We start from the raw sequence: 17,657 nt of genomic DNA, 5'->3' as shown, positions 1-17,657 counted from the left end.
TTTTAATCTATGAAATCACTGCAGATGAAAGCAGTAACAATCCAAGACCTCACTTAAGCCATTGCAAAGAATCCAGCTCAATTATGTGTAAATGCTTTTATTCTCCTTCGGCCAATGAAATCATTTTCACAAAAAAAAAAAAAAAAAAAAAAAAGCACTGACTAAGAGCAAGTAAGACCTCTCACCATACCCAAAGAAAACAGAAATGAAGGGGCAATCCCAGCATCCAGCCTGCAACCTGGGCAGCCAATGCAGGCACCAGGAAACAAGCAGTAGGTGAGAAGAGGGGAAGAGAATGGATGCTTCTTTCAGACCAGCAAGCCATCAGCTGCCAGCTCTTTAAATCTTTAAAAAGATAAAATGCAATAATTTAAGGTCTCCAGGGACATCTCAACATGATCACAGAAGTCCTAGCACAGGTCAGTCATTCTTTTTGAGATGTGTCCCTGTGCTCCAGAGTCTGAGAGTTCATTTCTAGTTGTTCATGTTTCAAAATGCAGACCAGCAACTCCCACGCAGCATATTTTGATCTGTGCTTCTATAATTGCAACCCTCGACAACAGTAAGAGAGGGATTATACAGCATTATTTCTCCCCTTGAATATTTACTGAGATAATTATGTATCAGTTATAATACTAGTTGAACTGCACAGTGCAAAAACAACACTGAGTGGGCATGCTATTTTATCCAAGTCTTTCTGTCTTATAACACATTGAGAAGTACACAGCCAATCATAGTAGGGTAATATCCTCCAGGATAGATGTGCTCAGCTTTTAAATACAGTCCCTTTTTTGGCAGTCATATTAAGATACATCCCCTCCTCCCACCAAAAAACACCACTACATGACAAAACATTATCAATTACTAAAGCCACCTGCACTTCTAGAGAATGTTCCCCTTCCATACCTTCTTTCCTTCCTTCTGGGCTGCACAGTGGAGACAAAACAGTCTATTTACAAGAAACTTTATGCTAGCGGATGTTACACCACAAAAAACCTGCTTTGCTCCAAGTTCAGCAAGGTGGTGGGAAGAAGTTTACGTAACCAGGCATTATGAACAAAAGCAAACCACAGGACAGACATTTAATTTTATGTAAATATCTTTTCCCCTTTCTCACTCCGCCTTTCCATTTGTTTTAATTCCATAGGAGAATGTGACTGGCAGCCACTTCATAATGCACTGCAGGGCCTAAGTGCCAGCAGCTTTTCTCGTCTCAACAAAATGTACAGAGCTGAAATTAAATTACTGCGGGCTTAAACACACTTTTATTTTACTGCTACCCACCTAGAACACATACCCAGTTCAAAGTAAACATGTTTAGTCACTGCATAATATGAAGCATAAAAGAAAAATGTTCACTGTACTTAACTGAGAGTTACGTTCCAAAACAATTTTGATTACTATCTCTGAATCCAGCAGCAACCAGCTAGCTAAAACTGGCATTATTGTGATGGAAATAGCACTGTATTTCAATGCAAGAAAATAAAACTTCTACCAGATACTAGCACAGGATTTGAAATCCACCCAAGAAAACCATTTGCATTATCAGTTTGCATTATTCTGCTCTTGTGTTTTAATACCAAGTTTAAACATTAAGTCGCAGGTACAATGCCTTTTTTTTTTTTTTTTTTTTAAACTGATGCAATTTCTTGGGGACAAAATCTGATATGGCTGGTCAGATTTCCCGGCAAGCAAAAAAGTGGGAGACATTAGTTTAATTTTCTATTTGTCCAGTAAGCAGATTAAAGCATTACACACCTGCAACAGGGGTTTACAGAGCCTCACTGTGCAAACATCCTGGGTCCTATGCTGTATTAAAACCAAGCACTGATGATGGTAGCCAGCACCGGTTTGTGCTAGGCTGCACACAGTAAAAACTTACACCTAAAAGCGAGCCAATAATTTTGTAGTCCCACTTGATCGAAAACTATTACCCCATGCAGCTCTAATTTTTAGACTGATCTTTACTACTGCAATTAGAAGAATTGCTGAATGCTTATGTTGTTGCCTCTGTTTGAAAAATTGTATTCAACTCCAGGCTCCTCTGATACTGATGTTACAAATGCATTTGGGCAAACAGCATTTTTAACAAGTACATATAATGCCTAAGAAGAGGTTCCAGAACCACCATTAGATCTGAGTGTTGTAAAACTGCGAAGTGTCAAATAATTTTAAGCACAGCTGAAACATCTTTCTAGATGTATGCTTTGTATATTTGACAGCAATTTCTGCCCAATCTCTCCTATTGCTTTCCTCATCCAGCTATGCAGTCTGTTTTTATTGCTTTTCACAGAACTAGAAAAGAGAAGAAGGAAACAGAAACAACACAACCCAGCTAAATGGTTTTAAAACTGACAGGGATATTCTGTGGCAGACTTCATGTGTGCAGCTGCTTGAGTACGTTTTTTGAAAAACAAAATAAAAAGCCATACATATATATACACATGTATGGTTTTGACTTGAGACTGTCCCTTTAAGCAAGCTTTGCTGATTCAGACTATGGCTGTACAGTTGCCAAGGGGGAGGCGGGGGGGAGAGCTCCTGAGTTATGCTCTGACTTAGGAGGTTTACAGAGGGAATCCTCATACCTAGAAATAACACCAAGAAGCACATTTACATTTTTGCTGGAAGACTGGTGTCACAGATTATACGAAAACAGACCACTTGATTAAATACTCTGTATCAGACTACACTTCTAAAACCGAACAGAATGGAACCTCGCTACTGCTGGGCTATAAATCAAAACTGGATCTTTTCCATAACAAAGGTATTAAAGACAATGGCCTCTAATGCTGCATGACATGTCAATCTAAGCAGAATGAGCAATGCTTTACTCCATACATTAAGCTGCACGCCTGGGAGTTTGCTCTGCTATAGTATGTGCATGCCCCTGATTTCCTACATTCTGATTTGCAATTCAAGGTCAAGAAGTAATTTACCAGAATCCCTGTTAACACGCATGCTGCTAGCTTCTATAAGCCTTCTTATTACACTAAAATAGTCTCAACAATTGCAATATAAAAATATAACAAATTGTCTTAATCATGCTGAAAGCTGCTTTATACCTTTAGACACTTCAGCACGTTGAACTGAACAACATGGATGCCATTTCTTTTTAACTTACAATGCTCAATAGTTTAGTTAAAAACACTGTGCTGCAGTATATTATCTCATCTAAAGTAGCAATGAACGGTCACCAACCAGGTCAAAAGGAAAAGAAAAAAAAAAAAAAAAAAAGAAGAAGAAATGCAATACATGCCATAAAATAAATAATGCAAGGATAGTCCCTGCCCCAGAAACCTTGCAATTTAGGGCATGAATAAAGAACCCTTAAGGGATCGTGCTAAACCTACGTAACATTCCTGAATTCCTCATACTTTAAGGGATCAAACTGCAAGTATGCATTGCAGAAGGTTGTTGTGTATCCAGGTGTTCATAAGAGAATGAACTGTCATGTCAGGCACTACCATGACAGATAAGAGAGAGATTGGAAAATTATCATAGTCAGACCACCAGAGGTGAGGTGTGTGTGCAAGACACTGTATTTAACCCAGATCTTGGCCTGGAACAGAAAGAAATGTAAATTTTAAAAAAGTTCTCGCTACAGCCAGATATGCCTATGTCCAAACAACACAGGAAGAAAAAAATGGAGAAAGACTCTAGAATTACCACACAGCAAAGAAACAGCCTTCAAGGTGGGCCCTATCCTTCCTACGCCACAAAAGTTTATAAGCTCTAACCTTCATCCCAGTCCTACAGTTCAAAACATGTTTGTCTTGACCCAACTTTTTGGATATACATTTCACTTTAGATGGAATAATTTGACCTTCCTTGGATGTATATCAAGGAAATTGTCAAATTAAGTTCTGAAGCCAAATGAAGTACTTCACCTGCAAAACATACAAACTGATGTAATCATATCTCAAGTTCCGAAGGGCTGGGTTGCTGCAGCATGCTGTGCCCAGTTCAGTTTTATTTCTCACAGATGGCATGCCTCCTCCTAGTACCTGAGTCAAAGCCCAACATAAGTGCCAGGAGGGCTCTGCTGGTCAAGGTGGTGCTCTTTACAACAGGTACAGGAATATAATCATCATTTCTGATCATTCAATATACTACGCACTTTTCAGATTTTGGTTCTCTCTTTGTCAGGTCTAATTTCAAGAGAGGAAAAAATGAGGAGCCTCTTTTTATGCTTTATCTACTGGATAGAATAGGCTTTTCTTTTACTCCCACTCTGTCTTCGGCTTTGCTTCCAAGTATAATTAAGCAACTGATAGCTTTTTAGAGGCAGCAAGTAGACCAGTACAAAATAATCATAAAAATAACATACTATAGCACCACTGATACAGCATAGCAAAGCAGTCAGCAGACAAGCATCATCCAAGCTTCACTAATACCTTGCAAGGTGCCAATAAAGTCTTTCTAAAGATGGGAAGCTGAACAGAGAGGAAAAATTAAGAGTGACTTTCTCTAACTTTTGCCAGGCCAAAACACAGTCCCAATGACAGTGCAACGCTGGCAGCATTGAGCTAGACATGGTCTGCAGAGCCACTTGCTCTATTAATGTTAATATTTATATACCCTGCTTCTTATCAGCTCTTCAAAGATCATCTCACCAATCCTTACCTCATGGGCTTTGCTCAGAATGAGCTTTGCTGAGAACAGAACAAATCACATCTCCAGTCACGTACCCCTCATACGGCAATTTTCCTCTATTATTATTTTCCCTTTTAACAATGAAAAATAGACGAGTAAGTAGACACAAACAGGTTTGGCCTATAAAACCTGCAGATGCAGAAACCTCACTGTGAAGGGATTGCAATAAGAGAACAGATAAATTGAACAGCCTTCTGAGAGATTTCTTAGCTGAGGCACAAAGTGATTTGGAAATGAATACAAGGCTCACATTGACTTAAGTTACATGGTTGTAACACGCACACTTTGTCAACAGACGTTGCTGAACACAGAGACAACTTCGGTTAAAAATTTTGTTTCAGTCATTAAGAAACATGCATGCTAATTACCAGCTGAACTGCAGACTATCCAGCTAAGCAAAATGTGACCTGTCAAGGCCTTTAAGAAAACATTCTTCAATTCCTAAAAACCTGAGAGGTTATGATACTTTGAAGAGATGGAAAGAAAAAAGATTTGTCCACTTCCAATCATTTTTAAATAAGAATTGTTTTCTGTGTTTTAAAAATAACTATGCAGTGTCATCTTTCCTTCAACTTCTACAAAAGGGAAAAAGACAGCCAGGAATTTATTTGTATTTCATGTATAGAGAAGCACCTGTGTTTTGTTTTGTTTTAAACTGAAATGAGTTGGTTTCTTAGTTACTGAGGGATTCCATGAAATTTTGAGGGCTTATGAAATTAAGCAATATTACCAGAAAGCCATTACCATTTAAATTACCAATTATTTTTAAGGAAGAGATGTACCTTACATGACAAATATCGTAGGTTTATAAGGTACCACCTTTTAGATATAAAGTTTTAAAGCTCTTAAAAGAAAAAAAAAAAAAAAAAAAAGACATCTTGCTCTGATAATTACTACCTCTAAAATTTGAAGAAAGGCTTTGCCTTTCATCTGGGAGCTGTGGAAACCAACACCTTCATGATCCAAGTTACGGTTAAAGTTTCAAATTAGTCATGAAGGTCTTTATTGTACTTCAGTGCCACTAGAAGTCAGGAACTATTCTTTTAGATATCAGCCTTTATTAAGAGAATGGAAAAAAAATGAAGTAATTAAAAAACTAAGTTATGAAAAAAATGTAATTTTACATGACTAGGGTTTTTTTTTATTATTATTATTTTGCTGTATTAAGATTGTGTCTTGTAGAAAAATCCATTAAAAAAATGGAAGAAAGTTAAATGAAAATACACAGCAAACCTTCTCATACTAAATTACGGTGATTCGGAGCCAACTTCTCAGAACTGTATAATGTAACAGTTAACACAGCAATGTAATTCGCTGTCATTTCTACCTGTGAATTTCAAGATCTGTTTTTCAGTTTTCAAGAGTCATAAAGTAATCTCCACATTGCTCAGCACCTGAATCATGGAAAACTACTCACCGTATCAATCATTTGATGATTCAAAATTACCTGAAGAACTACCTGTATTTCTTTCCGCATAATTTCAGATCAACTTAATAGATGTTTTTAACATAGCAAGCATCTGAGAGCTGGGATTATATCTTTGTTTTCATAATATTCAGCCTCAATTGTTCTGTGGGGAGGGGAGGTGGTTATGGTAAATTAAAGCAAGCAGTGTCTCATCAAGGATAAAATAGAAGCATAACCAGGATGAGAACTGTGAAGATCACGGGGCACTATTTAAGGAAGCATAACTAAAACAAAGATATATAAATTGAGCGTGTACTTATTGACAGGTTGAATCAGTTTAGAAAACTGAAGTGCTACAGAGATGATAAAGTCCTCAGCAGCTAAGCTCACTGTTTTTTGTTTTTGTTTTTAAATTACCCTACTTTACACCAACTCACAGCTACTCATGTAAGTATCGCTTTCATCTCAAATGTTTGTTGTTGTTTTTTAAATACAAGAGAAGTTTACAAAATAAATGTGTTTGTATAGCAAAGAATTGCTACAAAGATATACTTTCGATTTCCCCACACTTAGGATTACATTTGCATTACACAAGGCCTTTAGCTCATCGTAGGAAGTTGTTAGAAACTAACACAAGGATCTAAGCAAGATCTGGAAAGTACAATATCCCTACCATTAAAAAAAAAAAAAAAAAAAAGAAAAAGAAAAAAAAAAAAAAGAAAACAAAACCACTAACTGAATAAGCAAACTGGTGATCTGTTACCATAGCTGAGAACAACACGTTAATTTTTCTGGGGCTGCAATTTAATGAAAGGAAAGTTACAGCACTGAAAGTGAAGATGCAGCAGATAAATGGTGATTGAGGTTTTACACACAACCTGGACTAGCTGATAAAGGTTTAAGTAGTGAGCTGTGATTCCCCTATCAACCACAATTTGCAGTGCAGACTTCATTAATAAGAAGTCTTGTAAAGGAACTCAAGCAGACTAGCAGAAATTAAGATTTATACCTTCCATACCAACTGAATGAAAACACACAGTAGGAACAGCAACTCCATAGTAATGTTCATAAAGCTTAAGAGAGAAAAACAAAATGCAGAAGACTGATACAGCTGTTATGTTTTTTTTTCCTGTCCATCTAAGCGCCTATACATCCTTACTACCAGTTCACTGAAGAGAACTAGAGTGATCAGCCGTCTTTCTTTTCCAAAGTAAATGTTTACTAACAGCTAAATCTGCAAAAAAGAGACGTTTGTGTGCGTAGGAGTGAGTACCCCAATCTGTACACCCGTTCACAAAAGTACCAGTACAGGTTACCAAGGTCATCAGCAGTACATCAACTTTTTAATTGGATTTGCCTCAGAGACAGTTAAATGCCATATGCTCCTTCCAAGGTGTCAGTCTTCATTAATTCAACAAGGGATGAGATGGCAAAAACTCACATAAAAGCAGTACAAATACTTCTTCCATTACCTGACACAAAGGCCAATTTAGCTGCAAGACATTTTCTTGTCTAAAGATACACACACGAAACAGCACACAGTAACAAACCACTGTTATATGACTTCAAGTTAACCTTATGCTCTCATTAGGATGTCTCAAAGGAGACCATTCTACCGTATACCACCTGTTGGGCAGGCGAGGCGTGTGTGCACATTCCACTACTTTCAATCTGCGAAGGAGGTAGGGCAGAGGTGGAAAAAAAATGAAAAAAGCACATGGGGCCACACATGCATAACACTTTAGGATGCAGCCAAGTAGATGAGGGACTGCCTGAGGTGAGCAGTGCTAAATGAACGATACAAGAATGAAGGGAAGCAGTAACCTGTACAACTAAAAAGCTGCCCGTTTTGTTCTGACCTGGGCAAAGGCTTACTAAGAAGTTACTTCTGTGCTGTGCCACCTGCTATAGTGACAGGTCAACAAAAAGCCTGTGTATGTTTCATAGCTGAAAAACAGCACATCAGCAAAAACAACAGCCAGACTGCTAGACATTGCCAGATGTGAAGGGTTTGGAAGCAATTGCTGTATTGCTTCAACCGAGGCAGAAAGACATTATAAGCACAACAGACCCTCCACAGGCGAAACATGACAGACACAAGGGCTACCTCTCCTAGCTTTAAAGCAGGCAGAAACAGCTACAGCTGCTATGCAGGGCTGAATATGGCACCACCGTCTCCCCAGGAAAGCAAGCAGCAGCTGAATCTCCTCCCTACTCAGGCTGCCCTGTTTGAGCCCTCAGTTATTCTCCCAGGTTGCAGCTCTGCCGTCTCCTCCATACCCCCACCTTCTGCTTCAGCATGGGAATTCACCAATCAAAGCAGATAGCTGCATCATGTGAGGGGTAGCAGACAGGCTGAGGGAATTTCCGAGAGCTCCCCTGCACCTGCAGCATACACGGATGCAGGAGATTTCCAATGTGAAAATTACAAGCTGAGCCGCGATGTCAAAATACTCACATTAGCTGCAACTAACAGCTCGTATGCCAGACTGCAGCACCTCATTTGCAAGCTGCTCTGATATACCTGCAATCACATTCCATTTTGCCTTGTTGTTTAGCGTATGACAATTATTCGAAGGCATATTTTGTAGAGAAGTGGTACACAAATAACAGACTGTAAGACCAGAAAAAAATCATTACTCGGTCTATTCTTTGCTGATGTCAGGCATGCAGTACAGTTCTCTGCACCCAGCAGAGAGCCCAATTAATCTGCACCAACCCTCACAAGCTATATCTGGAGGGAAAAAAAAAATTAAATCATGCAACAGCCCATCTGCCTTCCAGTCAAGGTTTAGGAACAATACATAGTCCATTTGATCAGCAGACCTGCCACACCACCTCTCCTTTCACAGAAATAAGCTCCATTATAATTTCTGCAAACAAACCTACCTTAAGTTCCTCAGCCCCTCCCCCTTCTTCTTCAAAACCACTGTTCCTTCCCTGATCACAGTCCTTCACAGAAGTGATTATACCAATTCTGTTTGGTTCAATAAATCATGTCAGCCTAGTCAGAGCAACCATTCCATGACTCCACTTCATACACCCCATTATTTCATTTATCTTCTATTTCCACTCACTTTTTTGAGAGGAACTCTGGATGAATTAGAGTAACGTGTCCTTATCGTGTCTGTGTAAGTAAAAGAGCAACTTGCATGAAGGTACTAATATTGAACATTGCTTAAAAAAAGCCTTTCATCCTAATTTGAGTATTGCAAAACAAGTAGGCTCTTACTGTAGCTGTTAATTCCGTTTCCTCCCTATGTTTCCCTTTAGCATCTGCAGCAACAATATAGATGTCTAAAGGTTGTGATAAGGACAAGCGTCTTGGATCCAGAACGTAGCCTCAACTAAAAGGAAACTAGATAAAAAATAATGTCCAAAAGATCATGCTGCAGGTTTAGTGCACACAGCAGCAGGAATAATGAATATCACCACTGTCTCAGGTAGGAAAAACAAAAAACAAATGTGAGAGAGACAGCAATTTCAAGCTCAGGAAAGAGTGATAGAGGAGAAGGGGAGAAAAAAAAAAATAAAAGAAAAAGAAAAAAAAAGAAAAAAAAAGGGGAAAAAAAAAAAAAAAGGAGAACAGAAAAATCTCTTAGTTTTGGAATGAAGGCCTAAAAGATCAAGGAGGAAAATTACCACTTTGACATGAGAAGCTCTTTCATCCAACCTATCTTGTTCAAAACCACAGCTTACATTTCACAGACCTTCCTTATTATTTGCCACAACATCACATTGTTCACAGGATCATGGAAACCAGATCGCTGGAATCCAAGAGATGTTTCTTACTAACCTTTTAAGTCCTTACTCTATTTGCTGCCTTTGTTAGTCACTAACCTCCTGACTGCTCACTTCCAGTCTGCAGGAACATGTGTGCCTAAATCCAATATAGATGTTGTTAGAAAACGAAATCCATCTACAAGTTCAAGAATAATGTGCTCTTCAATACTATTTTCATATCAGCTTCCTCCTCACCAAAATGCACACAAATGTGGATATAGTTGGATATCCAGCTTTCTCAAACGGCATAATGATAGACCTGATATAAAATGTAATCCACCTATCAGAGTTGTATAAAAACCATCCGTACATTTTTCCTCTTCATATTTTCATATTGTATTGCATAAAAATGCAAGCAAAGGCCCTGATTACAACATTTCAAAGAAATGAATGATCCATCAGTATAACATCTTAAAAGAAGAAGCGCATTCAATCTGAACAGTTACTCTTGAACCTAACCTTGAACCTACACCTTAACAGATCTTCTTGTGGTCATCCAAAGTCATCTCACAAAGCAAGTCAGAATTTGAGACCCCCAAAGTCAACTGAATAGAACCAACTTTTTCCAAACCTAGGAGCTGGGAACACAGCCGCCTAGAGCTCCAAGTTATTGTTACTGGTTAAAGAAACAAGCTCTTGATTTGAGAAACAAACAAGCCCTTAATTGTCCAAGCATAGAGTTTCATCATCGTGGTAGTAAAATAATAGCTTCCATGTGAAATGAAAAATAAGACCAAAACTTTAGATATATGACAGCTGCCAATCACCTACTTAAACCATGTTTCTGAACAAGAAGCAAGAGGAGAGATGCAACATCAAACTTCCTGGTTATGGAGCAGAACTTCCATCATAGAGCACACAGCAATTGCAGAAAGTCAGATTATGGATTCACCTCCTCATTCAATGAGTTGGTCACAACATGGGAGGACAAGTAAAACCTCTCCGTCCCTGTAGCCACGGGCTGTGTGATCTCCATTGTCCCACAGCCACCTCTTAGCAGTTGGTGGGATAGGATCAATACAAGTTGCTGGCAATGGAAGAGAGCAGGAAGCCACAGAGAGGTCAGAGTAAGGGCCCAAGTGGCCATAGAAACCTAAGCTGTGAAAGAGACAAGTGGCTTTACCTAGCTGGAGACCTCATAGTTTTCCCTTTTCATGAGCAGATACACTAAGTTACAGCAGCCTAGCCTTTCAGTGACACCTGCACTGATGCCTGGAACAGGTTTCCTTGCACAGAAAAGACAGACTGGTGCTTCTTAGAACTCCAAAGGTAAAACAAAGCTTTACAACCACTGGCAAATACCATTCATCAAAGCCTAGTAACATGGCAAACAGGCAAGTATGACTTTGTAACAGTCTGCCTGATGGCTGGGCTCTTCAGTAGAAGAGGAGAGTTTTGTTTCATTCCTTCCTTCTCCAGAAATCGATAGCCTTTTGCTGTTGCCTGGGTGCAGATTTAATGAGTTCTTCTCTGAGTGGATGATACCTAGATATTGCACCATCCTATTAACAGCAGTAACAGCCTCACTGGAGAATGGCTTATATAGACAAACTGACAAAAGAAACCACAGCACCTCACCACCTTACATAAGGCTGATACAGGTCTTCAAAAGGAGGAAACAAGTACTGGTTTTCTTCCAAGATCCCAGCAGCAACATCCTCACAAGTATAAGATCAGCTCAACATCTAGAAGGCTGCTGGAGAGGAATATCTGAAGCCATAACAGTGCTGCTCCATCTATTTCTGTACCTCACATAACCGCCCGGAATCATAATGCCCTGAAAGTACAGAGTCCTGGCTGTGAAAGGGCCATACTGATACTCCTACTCAAGTTGTAGCTCTGTTCTAAGCACTCAAATATATCAGTACATCCTTCTGGAACCCAGAAGTTATTGCTAGGCATTGTTAATTAGACTTTGAGCCATTCTGGAACTGTTGTCTTCCACAGTTTCATAAACCTCTTTATCCATATTTAGAAAATTTCCAGAAACCTCTACCTTAAAGAGATGGGTAAGGAACAGTGAGATAGATTTTTTACAGCTTAATGTTCACAGAGTAAGAGCATAAGCAAAACAGGCCCCTTAACATCAAAGCACAAATTTTTGGTATTTATATCAGCACTGCATATATTCAAACCCACTGGAGGTCAGATCTTTGGAAATACAAGTCCAATACCTCACATCAAAGTCAAGCCTACACATACTTTTAGTGCAGCAGCAAGAGTACCACAAAGCCTGCTCCCAGAAAGTCCCACTGAATAAAATTCATCCAAGCCTTTGATGCATGCACTTAAGTCATTTTGTTATGATAAGTACTACACATGAGCCTTTCATAAAAATAAGATGTCCTAAACAGTGTAATAATAAAAATAATCAAACAACAACAACAAAACAAACACCACCAACAAAAAACATTTGAAGGGTTAATAGTCTGTGTCATAAATATCTCCATAAATATCTCCATCATGTACAACCCCTAATGACATTAAAGAGTTTTCCCCAAACTGTACATATAACACATCTTGCAAAATCAGTAAACGAAGACAAGCTATTGAGTTTGCAATATTCGAAGCGGCACAATGCACCTATTTATTAGAGAATGGAACTAAGCCCAGGCTACTCATTAGCCACCCTGCAAATAATGCTTATGCAACCTTTCATAATGATTCCCACCAACAACCAACCAGAGATTTTACGAATTGGAAAATTTCACTTCTAAACTAATTTACAACAGTATTCTGAGTCTAATGGGAGAGATGATTAAAACTACAGAGGAAACCAGTCTTCTCCAACAAATCAATGAGGTATCAATTTTCATAACTAGTCACTCTTAAGTGAAATGCCTGGATTAAGTTTTTGTTCTCATTTTTAAAGTTCTGATAAGCATTCCTCTGTCCCTTTTCTGCCTTTCAACTGGAAAAGGGATTAATTCAATTTTAAGGAAAATATGAAAACAGCAGTCTCAAACTTCATTCTTCTGCAAGTTACGAACAGGAAGGAACAGTAATTCAGCTGTTAAAACCACCGAGGGAAAGTAAACCACAAAACAATACAAGTAGACCACTAAAAGTGACAAGTTAAAAAATGAGCAAGAAGACAACGTAAGTAAACTCACAAAGTATGGAAGTTATAATCCTAGAAGTTTTCAACACAGTGTATGCAAATGTTGCACAAATAATCAATTCCTACAAAGCTGTAATAAATATTTGACAGACTAACAACATAGCCCCAAGTTCATCATCACAGCCAGATATTACTGGAACAAACGGCCAAGTCTGCAACAGAAGTCAGCAGCATACACCAAGCCAAAACAACTCACCATTATTTTAGAAAAATGGGAAAGCCGAACACAACCAGTGATTTTGGGTGGCACATAACAAGAAGGTATTTCCTCTGCCAGTAAGGGAAATTCATATGAAATCTCTCTTCCCCCCTTTTGGTCTTTACCTCTTCCCTCTCAAGGTTCTTTATTCCCTGCACAGCAAGAAAAAGCAGAGTGTACATTATGCATAAATTCATGACAGAAAAAACTGTTTTAGAACAAAGCTCCTCTGCGTGGGTGCATGTCTATAAAATAATAGGCATTGTTACTCTACCATGTATGTATCCACATCCAGCAATCAAATCAGATCTTAAAATTTTATTTTGACAGCTACATGCAGTTATATTCTCACCAGAGGTTTAACTTTCACATTAATACCTGGTTTTTAGTGCTATCATCAAGAGATGAATCAAAACTGACATTTGAAGCTAGAGTGGTATTAATAGGTGGGAAAGGAATTCTCATCCCTGAAAACTGTAATTTATTTTAATTACTTTGCAAAGTTACCAGTTGCAGAGAGGAATAAGTCTCTTCCCAACTCACATTAAGGAATCGTCTCTGTGTAATACAAAACCACTCAGCTCTACATAACAATAATTATTTTGTGGAACACACCAATATTAGATACCCTTCATCCGGAAAAAGCCCATAAATACTGTCAATGTTACGCTTTCAGAAGTTAGAGAAAATCCTGTCAGCTTGCTACAACTCCTCGAGTAAATGACAGAATACAACCACCAACACAAGCGTGTTATGAAAGAATCTGCTCCATCCTTTTGCAGAATCAGAAATGCGACGTTTTCTCCGCGCTCCACGTCAACTCCGTGTATTAATTTGAGAATTCCACAGTACAACATCACATGAAGCTTGGAAGCCCAAACGTTATTTAAGCACTACGAGAGTGTTTCACACTTGAATATAGATTTATGCCGTGCAAGACTTGGATTCCGGGTAGCCCTGACTGCCAGTCTTTCTTACGGATGCATCCCCACGGGCACTTTAACGTTATGTAAATTCTCTCACGGATAAAGATTATTTGATAACTTTCCAAAATGATTCCCCTTCGAGAAAGCATTACCTAACAAAGACGCATCACACACCTCACAAACACATTAGGTTCCCGGGTTTCTACTACATGCTAGCATAGAGGAATACGTGCCATTTATTTTCGGATACTCAATAAAGAAGAGCGAGGCTGGCTAACTGTAGCTGGAAAGGATAAACAGCATTAAGTAACAGGTGTCTGACCGCACATATTTCAAAGCCACGCATCAAACAGGGTGCACAGCCTCGGTGGCAAAAGGGAAACATTGTTTTGCACCTGGCTTTGGAAGTTACCACAGAGCAAGCGGCTTCAAAAGCCTGCATCTACTTCACACACACACACACACAGAGGCAACCCAGGCACTCGTATCCCCAGAGACCTTTCATTTCATCTGGGAAGAAAACAAACAAAAACCTTCAAAGGTGAGCCTTCTTCCAAGAAGGAGGAAGAAGAAAAAAAAAAAAAAAGAAACCACCGCAAGAAAGTTATACTTAACTCCACAGAAACATTTGTCAAACCGCCCAGCCCTGACACAATCCGGATGCTCCAAGGAACTGCACAGCTGGCAGCGAGGATGAGGAGGGGAAGCGCCCCCCGCGCACACCGCCACAGCCACACGCCGGGCTCCGCGGCCGGGCACCGAGCCCGAGGGGACCCGCAGGGGACCGGGGGGGACCGGGGGGGACCGGGGGAGCCGCCCCGGGCGGAGCGGGGAGCCCAAGGTTACGGCCCGGGGCAGGCACAGCCGCTGCTGAGGGAAGGACGCGGTGCTGCTGCCGGCACCCCAACGGTCACCCCCCCCCACCACCACCTCAACGGCCACCCCTTAACGGTCGCCCCCCCAACGGTCGCTCCCTAACGGCCGCCGCCTTTTACCTCAGCCGCGCTGCGCAGGGTGGCCGCGGCCGCGCCGAGGCGCCGACCTCCTCCTCCTCCTCCTCCTCCTTCCTCCTCCTCCTCCGCACACTGTGCTTGTGCGAGTGTGTGCAACCCGCCCGCCTCGGAGCGGCGGCTCCCGGCTCCTCCTCCCTTCCCTTTTTTCCTCCTCCTCCTCCTCCTCCTCCTCCTGCTGCCCCCCCGCCCGGCGGCCCCGCCGCAGCCCCCGCAGCGCGGAGGAGGGCGGCAGGGAAGGGGGAACCCCAGCGCCGCTTGGGCCGGCCCGATCCACGCTCCCCCCCCCCTCCTTCTTCTTCTTCTTCTTCTTCCTCCTCCTCCTCCTCCTCCTCCAACGCCCAGGGCCTTGGGCAGCGCATGGCAAGTGACGCCGGGTTGTGTTTTGTCCCCGTGTCACCCACGCGGCTGTGTCTGGCCAGGCCCCCGCTCCGTGTTTACTACGGGGTTTTTAAGGCTGGGGAAGAAATTCCCCCCCCCCCCGCCGCCGGTCGGGCCTTTGTAGAGTTCAGCGCAGAGCTGGGGAGATGAAAGGATTGTGTCAGAGGTGGCTGGAGGGTTCCCCCGTTCTCTCAGGTTGACGGGAAAATGAGGCTTACCGACCCCAAAAGGGGCAGGAGACGGCTGCCTTGAGTCCAGAAACGCTCCTCAAAGAAAGGGGTGAGAGCCCCTTTTCGCTCTTCTGTGAAAACCTCAGGGCCTGGCAGTGCCTTAAATCGTGCTGTGAGGTCAGCTGCTTTTTTTTTTTTTTTTTTTCCTTCAAATTTTTGTCTCCGAATTACAGTTGGACTACTTGCGGTTTATTTGAAGCGAGCGGCAGCTCAGCTTGCTCGTCCTGCGTTGAGCCTCCTCTAAGTGCACATGCGGTCAAGAGTGTGGGATTCCCTCTCCAAACACCAGCCAGCCCTCTCGCAGCTAGCAACTGACTGAAAACCGCTGCTGTGGTGTTGTCCACGTAACACCCTGTCCCTGGTGTTCCTCTGTTTGCTGTCGTTGTGTGCCTGGTCTCAATTTTCTCTCTCCCCTCTGGCTTTGTATGAGAAGTCTTTACGTCTGCATCAAGAAAAAATATAAACACCCACAAAGACAAACAAAGTGCGGAGTTTTACAGCCGAAGCAGGTTCCCCATCTGTTTTGTCCTACAGCTCACCCTCTTGGACTTTAATTTTAGTGAACTGCCGAGTTGTACCACCCGGGGCTTCCAGCCTGGCCTCCCCCAAAGCTCCACCAGCACCAGGAGCTGGTGACAGCACTCAGGAGTAAGGAAGGACAGCCAGCCATGGCAGTAGAAGTTACCTGGGGTAAACCGAGAAAGCAGTTGAGAAAAAGATGAGGAACCAAGTGGAGCAAAATCAACATGATTTCCTTAGGCTGTCATAAGGGTGTTGAATTGCCATGAAGTACCTCCCAGCCTGGTAATGTAGTGCCCAGAGCTTCCACAGGCAAATGGCGTTTATATTATGCTATACCATAAACTATAAAAATCTAGCTTGGAACAAGAGCCCTGTTGGCGCTAGGTGCTGTACCAGGATGTGATAAAAATTATTCTGCCTCTAAGAGCTGACACAGTGCTCATGGAACTGACATGGAGAAGTGAAGAGGTGATGAGAACAACAGCAACGATGACGCAATTTCAGGGACTGCCTGTCAGCACAGCAGGCCTTCCAACTGAGGGGTTTCTATAATTGAGGTAAGTGTTATTTTAAGCAGATGTTCTTATTTGCTCATGTCTACTCAATTAGAAATTCCTCACAGGCATGGTGGTGGATGCAGGTCTTTAGAAATATATGAAGGGGAGCAAGCCTGCAGCTAAGGCTTTGGCAGGGCGTATCATGCAAAAGGAAGAGTGTGAAGGAAATGACAAAGGAACCGGACTGAGAAACACATTAACTGGATGGAGGCCAGTATCACTGGCAGGAGTAATGGGATCAAGTTAACACATAAGATGTAGGAGCAGTGATTATATCCATTAAGTTTAGAAGGCATCGCCTTGAACGTGAAAGAGACGCAGGGCTAGCAAAGAGGTCTTTGGGTTTCTGGAAGCATTGGTTCCTGAATAATTGAAACGGGCACATTTGTTGGTATACTTATGAAGGTATATGAAAATATCTTTTTCATCGCTGTTGTTTTGCTATTGGGCTGCACGCAAGTTAGTTATTATAAAAGACAAAAGTAGTAATTACTGTTATTTTAATTCCAGTGAGGATTAATGGCTTACTCACTATTATTCTGGTTCATAATGCTGTCTGGCACTTCTCGTGATTTATCTCCTTCACCCCCAAAATGGCTTCTGCACAATGATACTCCATCACTGACCTTTATAAAGCTGCCTGCCTGTGCAAGAGGAGTTTATTCCAGGATAAAATTCAGGCCTATTGTCTTCATTTTTGTGGTTATAAAAAGTTTTAGCAAAATACAAGGACTTGAAATATTTGGGTAGCTACATGAAACGCAGACCCGTAGTAGCATTTCAGAATTAGTGAAAGTAGAGTTTCCTTACAAAAAGCCTTTCTTTGTTCTTACATCGTCTTTCCCTTTCCAATGTCATCTTCAT

General features: G+C 41.2%; 1 protein-coding gene and 1 long non-coding RNA gene across 7 annotated transcripts in view; one reads left to right on the top strand and one right to left on the bottom strand.

Annotated features, from left to right (window-relative positions):
* The window catches only part of PLCB4 (phospholipase C beta 4), a 233,445-nt gene that overhangs the window by 189,449 nt on the left and 26,339 nt on the right, over positions 1-17,657 (bottom strand). For 3 of the 6 annotated variants that reach the window (XM_084513194.1, XM_084513190.1, XM_084513195.1), the window contains exon 1: positions 15,089-15,223. The exons of 1 other annotated variant lie outside the window; for it this stretch is intronic. The gene's annotated coding sequence lies outside the window, so the exon portion shown is untranslated. Of the gene's footprint in view, positions 1-13,164; positions 13,308-15,088; positions 15,224-15,706; positions 15,896-17,657 lie in introns of those variants that run through there. 2 more of the 6 variants (XM_084513192.1, XM_084513191.1) reach the window with 2 other exon arrangements.
* LOC311433724 overlaps positions 16,171-17,657 on the top strand; it is a 40,622-nt gene continuing 39,135 nt past the window's right edge. The window contains exon 1 of the long non-coding RNA XR_014690920.1: positions 16,171-16,793. This is a non-coding gene — a long non-coding RNA (uncharacterized lncRNA). The remainder of the gene's footprint in view (positions 16,794-17,657) is intronic.

Source organism: Aythya ferina (genome assembly GCF_964211825.1).
Source record: "Aythya ferina genome assembly, chromosome: 3".
In the NCBI taxonomy this organism is placed as follows: Eukaryota; Metazoa; Chordata; class Aves; order Anseriformes; family Anatidae; genus Aythya; species Aythya ferina.
The sequence above is the reverse complement of the archived record's forward strand: the minus strand, read 5'-3'. Positions and strand labels throughout refer to the sequence as shown.